Here is a 16444-nt window from a genome sequence, read left to right on the forward strand (position 1 = left end):
GGTTTCAATTAACAAAGCTTACTTAAAAAAAACACAACCTGTAACACGAGCGATAAACAGCGTTTCAATTCCAAAAATGAACAGCACCCAGGTAGGACACAACACTGTTACCACAGAGGATTATGTGCGTTTAATGCAATTACAGGGCTGGTGTGGTAACGGGCCCGGGGGTGTTGCAGGCCGTGCCGAGCCCCGCAGCACGCAGGCCTGGCTTCCCCCTGCCAGGCTCCCCCATGCCAGGCACCATTGCCAACCGCGACGCACTACAGAAAAAGAAGTAAAAGCACCACGTTAAATCCTGCATTTACATAAGCGATTTGGCAGCCCGGAGTAATTAATGCCTTTCCTATTAGACTTTCCATGGCTTCAACCACGCTGCCTGGTCGCACTGGGCCTGTGGTGCCCGCCGGCCTTTCGCCGGCCCAGGGCTCGACCGCGGGCGCAGGCCGCGGGCAGCTGGCTGAGATTCACAGCCGCCGCCAGGCCCAGGCGGCCTCTCCTTCCTGCCAGGGCCGCAGGCGGACTCCCCGCAACCGCCTCCCTTCACGTTCTGGCCCGGCTGCCGCAGCGCCTGCTCGGAGGAGCGCGTGAAGGGTGGTTGTGAGCAGAGGGGAGCAGGGGGTCCCCCCGGCCGTCGACCCCCGCGCTGCTAGAGCGACGGGTTTGTTTTGCCGGGCGGCCGCAGCAGGCCGGCCCCGCTCCTCCTCGCCTCGCCTGGCCTCGCCTCCCGGCTCCGTTCTTCCCTTCCCTCCCTTCCCTCGGCGGCGGCGCTTTCTCTGGCGCCCATTTCCGTGCGGCTGGGCACCCTCTCCCCGCGCGAGTGTCTGAGGGCCGCTGGCTGCTCCGAGCCGCTTGGCTCCTTCCCTTAGTAACAGCTTTTACATTCTGCCTCAATTCCTCCTCAATCTAAATCACACACACACACACACATATTACTTTTTTTTCTCTCCCCCCCCCCCCCCTTCCCCCTCCTTCCTCGGGACTTAATCTCTCACCCCCCCCCCCCCCTCTCTCTCCCCACCCTCCCCCTCCCCCCGGCCCCTGGCTCGGGGTATAATTGAATATCACAGCACTACTCGCTGGTTATTTTTTTCCCTTCCTCCTCCTGTGTGTGTGTGGTGGTGTTTTTGGTTGGTTTTGTTGATTTTTTTTTTTTTTAACCTCCCTGGTGTGTTGGTTTTTTTTTTTTTTTTTTTTTTTTTCCTCCTCCTCTTGGTGTGGACACCTCAGCTCAGAAAAAAAATAATAATATATATTACCGATACCTATACGTGTGTACACACACAGGGACACACACAGACGCGTACATATATAAATCTATGGCTGTGTAAAAACAGGAGGAGAGACAAACAAGGGTGAATTTCTTGTGCCTCCATTCCCAGGGAAGGGGGGAGCAGCCGCTCCGCCGCCGTTTGTAAGGTAAGGACCGGGGCGCTCCGCCGCCGAGCCCCCGCGGGCCGGGCCGGGCCGGGCAGGGGCCTCGGCCGGACCGAGGGAAGGCAGAGGTTTGGGGGGTGTGTGTGTGTGTATGTGGTGGTGGGGGGGCGGTCGGTCGCCCTGTTTGTTTCTGTGGCGGTTGGAGCCGGCGGGGGATGGGCGCCCGCCTAACGCCGGCCGCGGCCCCCCCCCCCCCCCGCCCCCCCTTTAATGCTTTTTGGGGTTGGGGGTGCGGGGGGTGCGTGTGCTTTTGTGGGTCTGGGTTGCGGGGGAAGGAATTATGTTATTTTTAAGGAAACGGCACCCCTTTCCCCTCCCCCCTCCGCGCTGCTGGCCTCCCCTCCCCCCACCCGGCTTCATTTTTTAAAAGGATTTAATGGGGGGGGGGACACACTGGCCTCGGCAGCGAATGGCACACTGGAGCCATGGCGAAAGGCCTATTTTTAGCTCGATTTGTGTGGAGAAGCACCCTCCCCTCCCCCTCCCCGCATATTTACTTGGGGGGGGAGGGGAAGGGGAGAAAAAAAGCAGAGGTGGAGGGGCTGGGGGGTTGGGCGGACGCCCTTCCTCCTCTCGGTAGAGTTCACCCCCGGCCCTTCCCTTGTTAGCGGGGAACACACGATCTGTGGCAGATATTTGCCCTCACACCCCACCCCTCCCCCACCTCTCGTACGAAGCATCCAAGTTATTGATCGGTTTCACTGTAAAAGTTCGAGGTAGAACGTGAAATACCCCATGGTGTCAGAAGTCGGGCTCAGTTTGGGATAAAAAATGCGGTATTTATTTTTTTTTTGCACTTCACAGGGGCTTTCTCGTCCTGGGCTTATCCCTGTCAGAAACCCCGGTGCAAATTGTGTGTTGCGTCTTCTAGACAAGCTTGAATGGTTGATGGTATGTATTTTTCTTGGGAGAGGGGATAGGGCTTGCAGTAGCACAACATGTGGCTTGTTGTTATTGTGGTACCCTCGAAAGGGTTAACTCTATCGCGTTGTTCCAGGTGAATTTGATCTTTCATCACCGAATTTCCTTTTAAGGCAGCTTGAGAGAATAAAAGTCTCCCTTTCGCTTGTCTTTTGCTTTATGCCTTGAACAGCAAACTTTTTATGTGCTTTATGGCAGAGGCTTGTTGCTGCAGATGACACGTGAGTCTGGAGGAAAGTTTGGTTTGTAGGTCGCTGTGTAGGAAAGTGAAGTTTGTTGGTGAAGTTTTTACTACTCTCCAGCGTGCTCGACTTCCTCGTTTTCCTGTCTGTGTAAATCAAATTCCTAACTGATTTATGGGTGGTATCGCAAAACATTCCTGCTTTATTATTAAAGCATGAGAAGCACGATTAGGAGAACCAAGTCTTTGTTGCATTAAAAAGAAATAAATTCCTGGGTTTCTCTGACCCTCCTGTCCTGTGGTAGTGAAGTAAATGAGCACATTGAGGGTGTTAGCAAGGTCTTTTGGTGTTGGTAGTCTCTGCCCTTCGGGCCTTCACCAGGGCTGTAGTTTGTGCCCCTTAGAGAGGGCACCATTTGCAATACTGGTTGAGTTTCAAGGTTGTACTTGAGCTTTTGAGTGTACTGGGCAGTTTTGGGCCTTCATCTTGCTTTGAGCAACCTGGTGTGCATGAGGCTCATGCTGGATTTGGGGGCCTTACTTTGGACACGTGTGTTTTAACCATCTTCTCGGAGCACATTTCAAATGAAAACTGGTCCTGCAAACTCTCTCGTGGGTCCTTGAATTTAAGCAAGTGGTTACGTGCTTATAGGTGAGCCACAGAAAGAAAGGCCCATGCTGCTGTGGTGGAGCTTAGGGTGCAGGTGGTGCCCTGTAAGTGGTTGTAACAAACTTTCTGTAGGTTCTTGTAGTGATTTTTTTTTTTTCCTCTCTTATTTTGGTTAAGACACTGTATCATATTATTTACCTAAGATCACCTGAGCCTGTTCACTGTCACTGTTTGAAGTTTTCTTTGGGGAAGGTGGATTTGTCTCCATGAGAACAAGGTTCGTGTAGTACAGTGTCTTGGGAACTCGGTGACTTGCCTCTCAAACTGTTATTGAGAACACCTGGAAAAGACTTAGTTCTCACTCCATGAGGAAAGGGGAAGGAAATGTAATTTACATGTGTGAAAGGAGTTGGGGTTTGGCTTTTGGGCTTTTGAAATTTTTTGTTAAGACTGTACAAAAGTTAATGATTTTTGTTCATTTGAATGTGCAGAGCTGTAACACATGTGCATGGCATAAAGAATGCAATAATTACAGGAGCTTCTCTTGCTTAAGCGTTTTTCCCCTTCAAACAGGTAGTTATGATTTACTTTCTCTGTGAGGTGTTGGGGTTTTTTTTTAATACGAATACTTCTTTCAGTTTTATTCTATATATGGTAATTATTGATGTTTGCATAAAGCTTTGAAGTTGCAAGGCATGGTATAAGTGCTAAGTACCCAACAGCAGTACTTCATAGGCATTTTCCCATCATGAAAGAGTTTGATGCTAAAAAGTGGTACAGCCCTAAGCATAAGAAGGCCCTGGATGGATTAGGGGAAATGGTTCAAAATTGCTTATAATGTTATTTTCAGGTTTGTTGTTTTCTTTTTTTTTTTTTTTTTTTTTTAGTTAGGAAGAACAGATCCAAATAATGTAAAGCAAACTCAGTTATTTTACCTAACTTGATTTTTGTTTCTGGAATTTAATTTAACATGGACTTCACATTTGAGTCAAACAGAATGTGTTTGCTGTTACAAATTTTGTAGTGGCAGTAAAGACCCACATCCTACAAGGATGTAATCATGCAGATGCCAGGAAGTCCTGTAAAGAAACACACAAGGGGTGAATAAGCTCTGCAGATGTCTGTGAAGTTGCTTGCAGAAGTTAAGTGTGTTTTGTATTAGGGGTGGGCAGTAGGATGTGAAACTTTCATGACACTGATACTTTTTTGGCATCACAGTGCTGTTAAGTGTTTTGGGAAAGGCTGAGGCAGTGGCAGATGTGACACTTTTCCTTCGTCAGTCCTGTTCCTCTGCTCATCTATGGTCCCAAGAGATAGTCACCCCTCCAAGTTGCTTGCTTTGCCTGTCTCTTCCCTTCCCCCCTACAAACCATAGCTGCTCAGGATTGTGATGCCCCTGTGAATTCTGACACTTGCTTGAGAAGATGCTACTGGCAAGCAGAGGCACAATGGACACAGAGCTGCCACCAGCTCTTCTTCCCTTAATCATAAAGTGGGGCAAGGGCAGAGTGTACAGGGTGACACTGTGTTGTGTCAATACTGCAATACTGTAATCCTGAGATGTGTCGTACTGAAGTACAACATGTTTTTAATCTAATTTATGTTGTTTATATTGAGAATTGTAATACTGTTATGTGTACTTGCATATGTACACAGAGTATAGGGTGGGATAATGTCGGTGTTCCAAGCCCTAAACATCAGTTCATGCGAGTAGCTGCAGGTTGGGAGAGAAGTGAAAGTGCACATTGCGCATGCTGTAATTATGCATGCTTGGCTCCTACAAAAAGTGACTGCTGCAAGAATATACTCATTGCATACTCATTTTTAAATATAAATTTAAGTGTGCCAGGTGAGGAAGTGTCAGAGGGTTTCCATTAGGAGCTATGATTGACAGCTCTTTTCAGTGTTTTTGAGTTGCATTGCAGCATTAATGTAGTACCTGCAAATTAAGAGGTGATGAAGAAACTGTTCTTGTGTTCCTGCTATTGGTTTAGGTATCCATGTCCCAAATACACACAGCTTTCTATGCTCTGCAGTATGAAGTTAGATGGTCTTAATTTCTGTAGTTTAATGAAGAGAGTGACTTGACTTGAAAAAGCTTGATCCAGTGATCCCAAGCAGAGTAGATGAAGACTGCTACACTCAGCTCATAATTGGTTTCTTCTGAGGTAAAGTAGGGCAGTGAAATGAAGAATAAGAAATGTCTTTTTAGATGAAATTGTAGGGAAATATATTGGCTTTCTTTTAATTTTGCAAAATTGAATTAACTAACTTGAGGTAAGAAGTAGTGAAGATGAGGCAGCATAGCTGTCACTTTGGGAGGGTTGATAGGTTGAGTGAAAAAGTGCAGAAGTCTGGTCTAGAAATCACGTTGCCAGTTTGTGTGAAAACTGTGAACTTCTTGTTAGGGTTCTGCCTTCTGGTATCTAATCCAAGATGAGAAGGCCTTTTTCTTCCTTCTTGTATGAAAACAAGGCTGAACTTGTCTATACAAAATGCTCTGGAGTCTTAATGCCTACGTTGGAGCTCAAGTTGAGTTTGCCTTTGGTTCTGAAGGATCTGTAGAAGTGTAATTCAGCTTCCCCACAGAACATTGATTTTTAATGCTTTAGCACATAGTTTTTATGACATCCTTTAGACTCACTTTTTTTATATATTGCTAAAGAGCCTTAAAAAAATTCTTCCTTGATAAGAAATAAATGTTTGTTCCAATCTGGAGGATGCGTAGCTGCAGGGGAAAATGTGCACACTGGTCAGATGCACAGGATCTGGATGGCTTGACTAGCTCAAATAGCTGGTGCTGCTGCTTAGCCCTGCTTACTTGCTTTCTTGGATGAGCTGATTGATAGAAAGATTTTTGAGAGTATTTCCTTACCTGTAGGAGTAATCATAAAAAGGCCTGATGAATTGGTGTAGCTTTCTGAAAAACCTACTGAAAGAACCTCAGAAAGGTTGATGAGTTTTACAGAACTTTCTTGGACAATGTACGCAGAATCTTTCAGAGTCACCTCTTGATCTTTGAATGCATGTGTATGTGGTGTAATTCAGTGATGTGCAGAGATAGGAAGTCCTTTTAAACCAAAACCTTGAACAGCAGAAGCAACATATCTAGATATGGCATCACACTAACAGGTCCTTTTCAGTATCAGTAACACAAGCATTCCAAGTGTCAGGTGTTTTGCAGTTGGGCTGGTTCAGTGCCTGTACACGGCCCTTGGTTCTGCGTGTACCCTGCAAAGCTCAGAGAGCTGCGCAACGTTGCGTGATGGGAATGGATTTGTGCTCCAGTTCTGCTGGGTGCAAACATGACTCTTCCTAAGAGTATAAGCTGGCATCTGTATCTGTAAAGGAAGATATTAGTAGTCATATTTTCAAAGATGCTGAATCCCCACAGTTGCGTGTGAAGCTGGCAGTCTGTGTGTGCTTAGCATTTCACAAAATCAAGTCTTGTTTGTGGTTTGCTGGCTTTTGCAAAGTCCCATGAGGGTGCAGTTTCTGTTTCTTTCTGGGAGCAGTATTAGTAAAAGGCTATGTTGTGTACTCTAACTTGCATTTATTGTTGTAATTCTTAAGTCTCCATGTCACAAAGGGACAATTTTGTTTATTAGTAATGTCTAGCAGTAAAAAATCTGAATCATCCAGAGAAAAAACAATTATGTTGTGTGTGGTTTTTTTGTTGTTGTTTATGATCTGAGATTCAGTTAATTTCTCTTCAATGTAACTGTGTGCTACAGAGACACTCTCTACAACCGTGTGCCATATGCAGACATACTGAGTGTTATTTTAGATTGCTGGAGGTGCGTTACTAGAAATTTTAGCTTGTGTGGTGTCAGTAGTAGGCCTTCCCTTCCTCCTCAGTGGGGCAATAGTTTTGCCAACCTGGCAAGGCAAGCAGGCAGCTGTCTCTGCAGCTAATGTTAGTGCTCCTTTTAACCCATTGCTGGATTTGGGGAATGGTTCAGTCACTTTCCCAGCTGCATGCATAGCTCCCATGGAACCCCGCTGACATCAGCCTGCTGGTAGATTTTTATGAATTAGGGCTGTGAAAGTGACTCTGGAAACCTTCCTGCTCTGTAGGCAGCTACGTGCCTGCTTGGTGGTGAAGAAAAAGTGTACAGAAAAGATCTCTGTACTGCCTATTCCTCGAGCATTTTTCCAGGGTTATGAGTTCAGGGTCAAATATTTACTACTCATGAAGATGTAGTGCTAAATACTGTGCCTAGTGCCAAAACCACAGAAATTGTCAAGTTTTAGAGCCCCAAATGTAACCTGTCCTAAATGTTGCATCCATTCAACGTGAACAGTGTTAAAAGTTCAGTCTCTTCATGTGGGTGACACATCACAGGCAAACTCTGAGCTGGGAAATCTTCTGATTGAGAGCACATGTTATGTGAATTTCCATCCCCTGATAGTTCCCTAAAAGTACCAGGCAGGGAAGGGATGGTTTGGTTTACTGAAAGAAGTTGTCCAGACTGGCTGAGGGGAGGCATAACAAGTCCTACAGCTCTTTTGTGGTTTTTGGACAGGCTGATTAATGCTCGAGTGTCAGTGTGACTTCTGAAAATACATTTTTGCCTTGTAAAAATAGTAATAAAAAGATTTAATTATTTTTCATTTATCATTGATACTGGTCTAACTTACAGTCCTGTTGGAACAAATGAGATTTTTTGCCATTAGTTTCAGCAGTTGGGAGAGCGTTAAGTGTGGCTGAAAATGTTGCCATAGATCTTGACAGAGATGATGAGTCTGTCAGTTGACCCTCCCCCCTGTGTCCAGGTCTGTTTAGCTCACAGAAATGATGAAAACTTTTCCTCTTAAAGGTTAAGTCTAAATTCATGGGAAAAAAATAGTTTTGACATTGGATAGACCTATGGGGGAAATAACAAGAGATCTGGGTCAAAAAAGTAGGACGTGCAAGATTTAGAAGCTGTTGAACTGTATTTATTTGTCCTATATTAGGTTAAAGGAAGTATTGGTGCTTTCAGTTTGGCAATATGGCCTTCAGTCTGCGATGCTCTGTAAAGGGAAGACAACTGTTAAACAATGAATCACAGCTCATTTTTGTGTGGATGTCAACATTCTTCTCTAGAGCAGAAATTTTTGCTTGGATATTAACACAAACCTGCACTTCTAAATACAGACTCTTAATGATAAATATTAATTAGGAAGTGCTTTGTAAAAATAGGAGGTTTTGCCATGATGATATTTGCAAATCTGTAACATACTAACTTTGGGGTTATGTTAGTTCAGATTTAATACTTTTTCATGTGCTTTTGAAGCAAAGTTAGCACAGATGTGGATGGAGGAAAATAAGGAACAGTGTTGTCAAGTCATCTGCTAATGTTGACATCAAATATTGTGCTAGAAACACATCTTGTGTAGCAATAGATTATCTGTTTCCCACACTTAGTGCAGCAGACCTGAGGTCCATACTGCCTGTGTAAACATGAATGTTTTGCTGATGTAAATGTGGTACCTGATTTTTCACTTTATTTCAAATGCACAACTGAATTTCACAATCTGTTGTGTCTGGTTTAGAGTGTAAATTTCTAGCACCGTGTAAGATGGAAAAAAAAGTCAGGAGCATGAAACTTCAATATGTTGAACTGTGATAAAACTTAAAAATGCAATGAAACAGCCTACAAAGCAGTTTTGGTGAGCTTAATCTGATAGCAAGAACAGATATCTAAATGTAGCTGATTGTTAGAAACCAACTTTTGAAAACCTCTTTTTTCACCCTTATAGTAAATACTTGTAACAATTGTTTGAGTTGTAGGAAAAATACTTTGTATTTCTGTGACTGTCTTCTAGAACAGATTCTGAATGGCTTTTAATTACATTAGAAATATCAATGCATTTATTTTACTGTTGGCAATGTCCACATTGGTTCTGCTGCTGTCTACACACGCAAGGTTACTTGATACGGATTGTTTATTTCTAGGCCATCAAGGCCCTTTGTAAGATTCTTTCTTACAGTACATATACTACACACTAAATACAGTAGAAAGTAAGTTCTGACAGTCTGTCCTGTTAAAACCAAACAAAATTCCTCCATGGCTGTTTGGTCATCCCATGGAAGTACCTGGGCGTCACAGCCCTCTCAGATATATTACTGTCTGGTAAAATAGATGGGCATTGCTGATGATTTGGAGTTCATCCCTCTGCTCTCTAAGTGGTTCTTTGGGCTGGCTTTAGAAGCACGAAACTGAGTATTTCTGTCAGTCTCCTCTCATTGTCCAGTGCCTGGGACGCAGCAGGTGTCCAGTGTTGGACATTGATTGCTTGTATATGTGGGGGCACTAAACTGTAGTTTTAGAGATCTTGCATGCATTAAGAGAAATACTAAGAAGAATTGAAAAAAATTATGTGAAGGATAAAGGAATGGAAACATTCAGAGGTAGCCAGGGAAAACACTTCTGATGTGTTTTGACTTGCTCTCTGACGCTATGGATGACTTCATACAAAAAACTCGTAGAGTATGTAAAATGCAGTGTCAGACTCCAGCTAAGAGTACATCTATTATGTAGGCTGAGATTCTCTGTTGTGCCAGCAGCAAGGCTTGTGTATGTTGGACGTTGCTGAAGAGCTCCAGAAAGCTGCATTGATGGTGTTAGAATATGTAAAATCTTATTTGCGTGCTTAATGTGCCTCCCACTTTCCCAGCTGTGGTTTTGTAACAACCTGCTTGTGGAATGGAGTTTTTTCATGGTGAAAAGAAAGAAGTGCACTGTTTGCAAAAGCACAAATTTAGAGATCAGTTTAGCCAGTTTGCATTTGCCTTGATGTTACTGTAAATGGTCAAACTTTGAACTGTAATGTGCTTGTTGCTGCTTACTTTTATTTGTTAGTCTGGTGCTGTTGGGCCTATTTCTGCTCTGTGTGATTAAAGTAACCCCCCCCAAGCCTCCCATTTTTCATAATTAAAAGAGAAGTGATGCAAGATTACTGCTTTTTTTTCCTCTCTAAATTAAACTCCTTCAAATGGGCAGTGTGACTGTGCCCTATCCTCTCCTTAGCTCTGCCTCCTTCCCTGTGCTGTATCATGAATGTGGCAAATTAATGCAATATCCTGAGGTGTTTTGTCTCAAGACTGACAGTTTGCATCATTTTATTATTATCCCTTCCTAAGGCTTTATTCAGTTTTCTAATCTACCCCTTCCCACTTTTTTTTGTCCTAGGCTTCTTTTTGTCATTTTGAACTTCCTTTTGCATTCTCCCTGTCTGCTCTTTTGTCAGTTCTTTAAACTAAGTTTGTGTCTTTTTGTTTCTGTTCTCTGGGGCTTCTCTGATTTCTTCCTATTTCTTTTAACCTTAGTTAAGCTTTACACGTAGGACTTGATCCTGTGTGGCACCAGAAGGGTTAGATGGCTTGAATGGTGAAGCCCTGGTCTGTGACAGAGTGAAACCTGCAAGACTCTTGAGGAAGTCTTATTTTGGAGGCCATGCTGCTGGCAGCGAGCAGAGGGGAGCAAGGGGCCTGCCTGCGGGCAGAGGGGTGGCTGAGACAAGCACACAGGGACACATTTTGGCATTGCCTTTATTTGGTAAAAATAATCTTGGCTTTAGGCATAAAACATTGATCCAATGCTTGATGAAGTCAGAAGGAGGCTTTGCGGGGAGCTGGTGTGAGTGTGTAGTGTCAGTGCGAAAAGCTGAGGAAGTTTGAGCGCGAACCTGAGCACGCTGTGAGGGTATCTTGCGGCTTTTTAAAATGAGGGATTTTACGACATAGATTTTTATTATTGACATTGTGACTTAAAATTAGCAAAAGCAAAGTCAGTCATCGTGAAATCAGTGGCAGCTTTATCTTACTGTTTTTATTGTGGGTAGTGTTGACATGTCACATGCCCCATTGTTCTGGGTGAACAAACACCGCTTTGAGACCGCGAGCTGGTACGTGCGCACGGGCGCCTTCCTCCTGCGCTGCTCAGATGAGTGTGTGGAATTGCCACTTGGAGTTGAAAGATTGTCTCTAAAGAATTCACGTCAAAAAACTGTATAATACATGAAATGCTTTGTGGCCTGGTATTTAAGCACCATTTTCATTTGGTGGTGTGTTGTCCAGAACCTAAGAAAATAAAAAGAGATTTAATGCGTCAGACTTTCTTGTACCTTGTTGTCCAGAGAAACCTATGGATGTGGGCTTGTACTCTGACCCTGAAATAGATGTGCTTGGTACAGAGAAGAATGCAAGATGTGGTTTTGAGAGTTAGTGAAAGACTTTTGCTTGAAAGTCTTTCAAATAGAAGTCCTTTACTGCAAAACTGTTGACACTTGACATGGTTATAGTGAACCTCATCTCTTATTGAAGTCACAGTTTTGTGGATGACCTCTAAATTACTTTTGCTGTTTATAAATCCTTGCAAGCAGGATATATGTAGTGTAACTAAGATGGATGCAGTGGAGATTGGCACGTGGAGGCTGTGGATGTAGTCATACAGCTATATCTGCGGGTGAATCCCACTGAAATTGCTGTGAGTTTTGCCTGAGGAAGAACAGAAAGATTAGTCTTTCCTGCCTACAGTGATTTTATTATGTTATTGGTTTTAGTACATCTTAGTAATGCCAGTGTAGCTCATTGTCTGGTTCAAGGTCTTTAATTCATAGAATAAGTTTTTCTCTTTTTGTCAGCTCATAATCTTGGATTTTCTCCTTTGGTAACTGGTGCTTGCAGTGTATTTTATACCAATACAAAAGCATTCACCAAAATGTTCTCAGATTGTCAGAGTTCCATAGTGGGTGTTGCCAGCATGCTCTCGTATGTAATGGCATAAAGCTGGTAGAAATTGTCACAGCTCTGTTGACAATGTTGGCTGTGTGTCTGTCTGCCCTCTGGTATTAGAACACTTCTCTAGTTTTGGTAGCCTACAGGCAATCTGTAAAATACTGCTTTAATTTCAATACAGAATAAATGGCAAGCATTTGGCATCCTCATATGGGTACTAAACAGTAATGGGATATATCCTCTGGGTTACTGTTCAAGGCCTTGAGATGTTCTTTTTGAGAATGGCTGCAGTATGTCCACACAGTCCCTTCATAGGGACTTGAATAGAGGAAATTATGGAGTTACTTTCTGATTATAAATTCTCTCTAAATTTTCATGGTCTTGTGTAGATCTGTCATGGATCCCCAGAGACACACTTACACTTTCCACACACAGAGTTTTGCTTTTCTGGGTTGACCTAATATACTTGAATGTAACAGTCAACTGTATTTACTCTTTTTTTTTTTTTTTTTTTTTTTTTCCTTTTTAATTAGTTTACATCACTGAAGATTTTTCTGTCTGCATAAAGATTAGGACAGAAAGCTGGTGTCAGGATTATCTGCTATCTCTGCCACTGTGTGACCTTAGCAAATGGATTAACAAATTTACTCATGCACCAGTGATTTAATACTTAACAGGAATTTTTTCAGATCAATTCAAGGACCCCAGATCTTCTGGTGAAAGGCTGCACAGCAGTGTAAAGTGGCTTTTGTTGTATTTCTCAACCTCTGCTTACTTGGAGTTTTCAGTTTGGAGCCAGTACTCTTTTTTTATTCATAGTTTTTTTTTTCTTTAAGTTTCTTTCCTGTTGGATGAAACATGGTGCTTTGCATTGGAAGTGTCTCCAGGTAGTGCCCGCATGTGATGAAGAATCATGCTGAAATAAGGCTACTTGGCCCATAAAGTTAGGCATGTTTATGTCTGTACTAACATGGAAGTGCAGCATTGTGTGAAGTTTTAAGATGCATGCACTTCTTCCAGACTCTGAGAGCTCTTTGGAGGTGGGGAAAGGGTGAACTTTCTTGGTGGAGCCACTGCAGGCATGGGTTTCAGATCACAGCTATGCAAGCGGCATCAGAGATAGGAGTGGGGGTGGTGGGACCCCTAAGATAATCCTGCTCTCAGTAGAACCAGAGGCACACACTAAAAGCTACAGTTTGAGCTCTGTAAAACTTCCCTACCTGGAAAGAAAGCTTCTGTTCTCTGCCACCTTTATTGACTCCTGCCTTGCCAGTGCAGTGATTTATTGATCTTAAAAACATCATCTCTGGAAGGATTGTGTTAAAACCTACTGGGGTTTTTTTGTTTGTTTGGTTTTGGGTTTTGTTTGGTTTGGTTTGGGGTTTTTTTGAGAGGGGTATTAAAATCCAAGTGTTTTTGTTGAAGCAGTTTACAGCAAATGCCTGAATTGTTAACATGAAGGTGGTGGTAAACTGTAGCTTATCCACAGGAATGAAGACATCTGTAATATGGAAGGTAGGGCCAGGGACTTCTTATGTCAGCTTTGCAATCAGACAGCATCTTTGCAGACTCTAGTGGCCCAGCTAATAGCTAAGCCAGTCTGATACCAGCCTTTCTGTGTGTAGTGATTGCATTACTCATACTGTCTTGACTGCTTGGGTTTGTTCATGTGTAAGTAGACAGAAGTGGTGACGTGATCTTTGTCATGTGCTTACAGTTTCATTTGGGCAAGTTTTCATTAATACTTTCCTACTTTTTTCTTGTCTGTCAATTTATAGTTAAGCAAATTCACAAGCTTCTAGGGAAAACCTCTTCTATGCACTTCGCTGAGAACTGGTGGTATTTTCTTTGTCAGAGCTGTGTGCTCCAGGCAGAGCACTGCAGGACTTGTGAGGAGAGATGTTTCTGCAGGATGTGCAGTCCTAAGGTAGGGTGTTGCTTTCTGGTGAGAGTTTTCCCCAACAGTCCCCAACTGCACCTTGCAGTTTTGGGTGACCACAGTCATACTCTTGATCCTGATGAGCACATGCTTTCTGTTACATTGTTTTGTTTTCATATGTTGTTTGGATATTTTTCATCTGCTGGAAAAATAACATTTTAGTAAGTGTTCTAATTTTAGGAAGTCCCTTCAATTTGTGATTAGTACATAAAATTCTGTTTTGCTATTGGAAACCATGCTTTTATCCTGTGTCTTTCCTTATTTTCATCATACTCTACATTTGAGAAGTATCTTCTGGTTAATTTAAAAGGAAAACCCTGCCAGCACTTGAATAAATCCCTTAAACTTTATAAAAATGTATTTTCACTCACTGGGTAGCATGGCTTGAAGTTAAGAGTGTGAAATTACAGTGCTTTCACACTTTTTTGGAACGGCTCCATAAAGAAAGTGCCTCATTCCTGTTTAGTGTAATATGGATCTATATACCAGCAGTTATGTGCATTTGGTGTAGTCAAGCTCTAATTGTTAAAAAAAACCCCAACCAACCAAAAGAAATCCCCCAAAACCCCAACCTACTTCAAAGTGTGATCTTTGGGTATCTTTAGAAAGGCTGAGTTTCTTTGTTAAACCATTTTCTTGTATTCTGAGGCAGTCTACATGTTCTTCATAAGAAATATATTATCGCTCCACTGAAGTCAATTCAGGTTCTCTGGAAATGATCCAGCCTTCAGGAAAAGAAAAATATTAGTGTGCGTGTTGAGGAAAAGGGTTTCCCTTTACTTCAGAACTTGCTTGTCATGTTTAGCAAGTAAGCCATTTTCAGATGCATTAAGGCTCTGCAAAACTAATTTTCAGGGCTGACAGTTTTCTAGTCTTGGGTTAAGCAAAAAGATTTAAATTTAATGTTTCCAATTCTTTTTTGGCTTAAATAACTAGGGATATGTACATTCGTTCAGTTATAATTTGAGTGCCATGCGTGTTTCAGGCGAACCGAAGAACGAGCCATTTAAAATGATGATGATGTTGGGGGTAGCGGTTTCTAGCCCGTCATTTGTTTCAGTGTCTGAAATGCATTGTTGCCAGTTTAAATGTTGACATTTACAGAAGTAGCCTTTGCTTGGAAGTCTTAAATATTTGCAGCGTGTTGTTTATTTGGTTTATGAAGTTCCGTGCTGTTTGAAGGCTGTTTTTATTTTAGCTATGAGTTTTACAAAGGACATCTTAGCATACGTAGTCAGTCATAAACAAGCTAGAGACCACAAATGTTTTGGTCCAGTGGATGTATCAAAGTGTGCAAGGTTAAAATTAAAACTGAATGTCTGTCTGTGCGTGTGCATCTTGAATCTGTGCTCCACTGAGACTTTTAAGGCACTTGTGTAAAAATTTGGTGCCCTCTGTCATTAAAGCAGTGACAACCTAGAATTATTACAACTTCAAGCTTTTAATTGAAGGGAGGTTTGGAAGTTTCTAGGCTTGATTCATGGCTGAAGACCAGTGCTGCACATATAAACCTGGCTGAGCTGCCTGCCCATTCTCCATAGCAAGTGAGCTTCAGTGATTTTTGTACTATTTAATGTGCTTCACTCGAGAGGACAGGGATTTGGCAGAAGGCTGCCTGTCTGTAGTTATATGCTCTTCAAAGTTATGCAGGCTGGATCATTTAGCAATCAGTTTCTGAAGTCTGCAGGCAGGCTATGGAAGGGTGGAGGCAAGGTGCAGTGAAAAAGAGCTGCGAGGCCAAGGACTCTTCTTATGAGGCTGCTGAAAGGCACGTACCAAGATGCTCAGGGGAGCGTGGGCTGTGTCAGGCTGTTGCTGCTGCTGCGTGAGCTGCCCCAAAGGAAGTTTCTCAGGACAGTCCAGGCTCCTGCTGGCCCAGGGCACCAGGAAAAGAGGCTGGAGTCTTTCAAACGGAGCACAGTACTACTTCAGGAAACTGCCACGCTCTTGCACATCACTGAGACCTGCTCTTCCTTTTCTCCTCTCTGCTGATTCAGCTACCAAACCAATGGTATCTTTTTGCACCTGTCCAGTGCACTTCTTTCACTGTTGGTTCTGAACCAAATGCTGTCTTTGTTTCTTGTCGTTGCAGTCATAGAGCTGCAGTTTAGAAATTACTACTATTTTCTTTAAAATACTGACATGTGTTTCAGATTATTTTCCTAACTATTTTGTTCAGACTTTTAATGTCTTAATGACCAAAAACCTCAACTGATTTTGTTTATTGTTCCTTGGGCAGAAATTGGACCTAAAATGCTTTCCTCTAAAGTTTGTCAGGGAAAATGCTCTCTGGTAGCATTTCTGAGTTGCTGAGACTGGCTCTGAATTTCCAGATAATACACTTTTATTTTTGAAAAGAGCTTCCCCCCTTTCCTCAGCAAGCCCTAAAGTATTCTTTGTGTGAATGTACTATATGATCTCTAATTATATGATCACATACCACTCCACAAATAGTGCAATACAATAGCATAGAATTATTTCTAGAATCTTGTTGAGGTCTATTCAGTAGACTACCTTAAAGCTTGATATTGCAAGTTGTTTTGTGTAAATTGACTCCTTCGCCTCCGAGAAGTGGTGTTTACTGTAGCTTTGCCTTAAAGCCCAGGTTCAAAGCTTGTTAGAGAAGCAGGG

The 16444-nt window shown here is 42.8% G+C and overlaps 1 protein-coding gene across 6 annotated transcripts in view; it reads left to right on the forward strand.

The window, feature by feature from the left end:
• The first annotated feature begins 1005 nt into the window (after positions 1 to 1005).
• The window catches only part of TBL1XR1 (TBL1X/Y related 1), a 114907-nt gene continuing 99468 nt past the window's right edge, over positions 1006 to 16444 (forward strand). For 2 of the 6 annotated variants that reach the window (XM_054166648.1, XM_054166649.1), the window contains exons 1-2: positions 1006 to 1419; positions 2242 to 2328. The gene's annotated coding sequence lies outside the window, so the exon portion shown is untranslated. Of the gene's footprint in view, positions 1420 to 2241; positions 2329 to 15792; positions 15825 to 16444 lie in introns of those variants that run through there. The other 4 variants (XM_054166650.1, XM_054166652.1, XM_054166651.1 and 1 more) reach the window with 3 other exon arrangements.

Source organism: Dryobates pubescens, chromosome 13, assembly GCF_014839835.1.
Source record: "Dryobates pubescens isolate bDryPub1 chromosome 13, bDryPub1.pri, whole genome shotgun sequence".
NCBI classification, from domain to species: Eukaryota; Metazoa; Chordata; class Aves; order Piciformes; family Picidae; genus Dryobates; species Dryobates pubescens.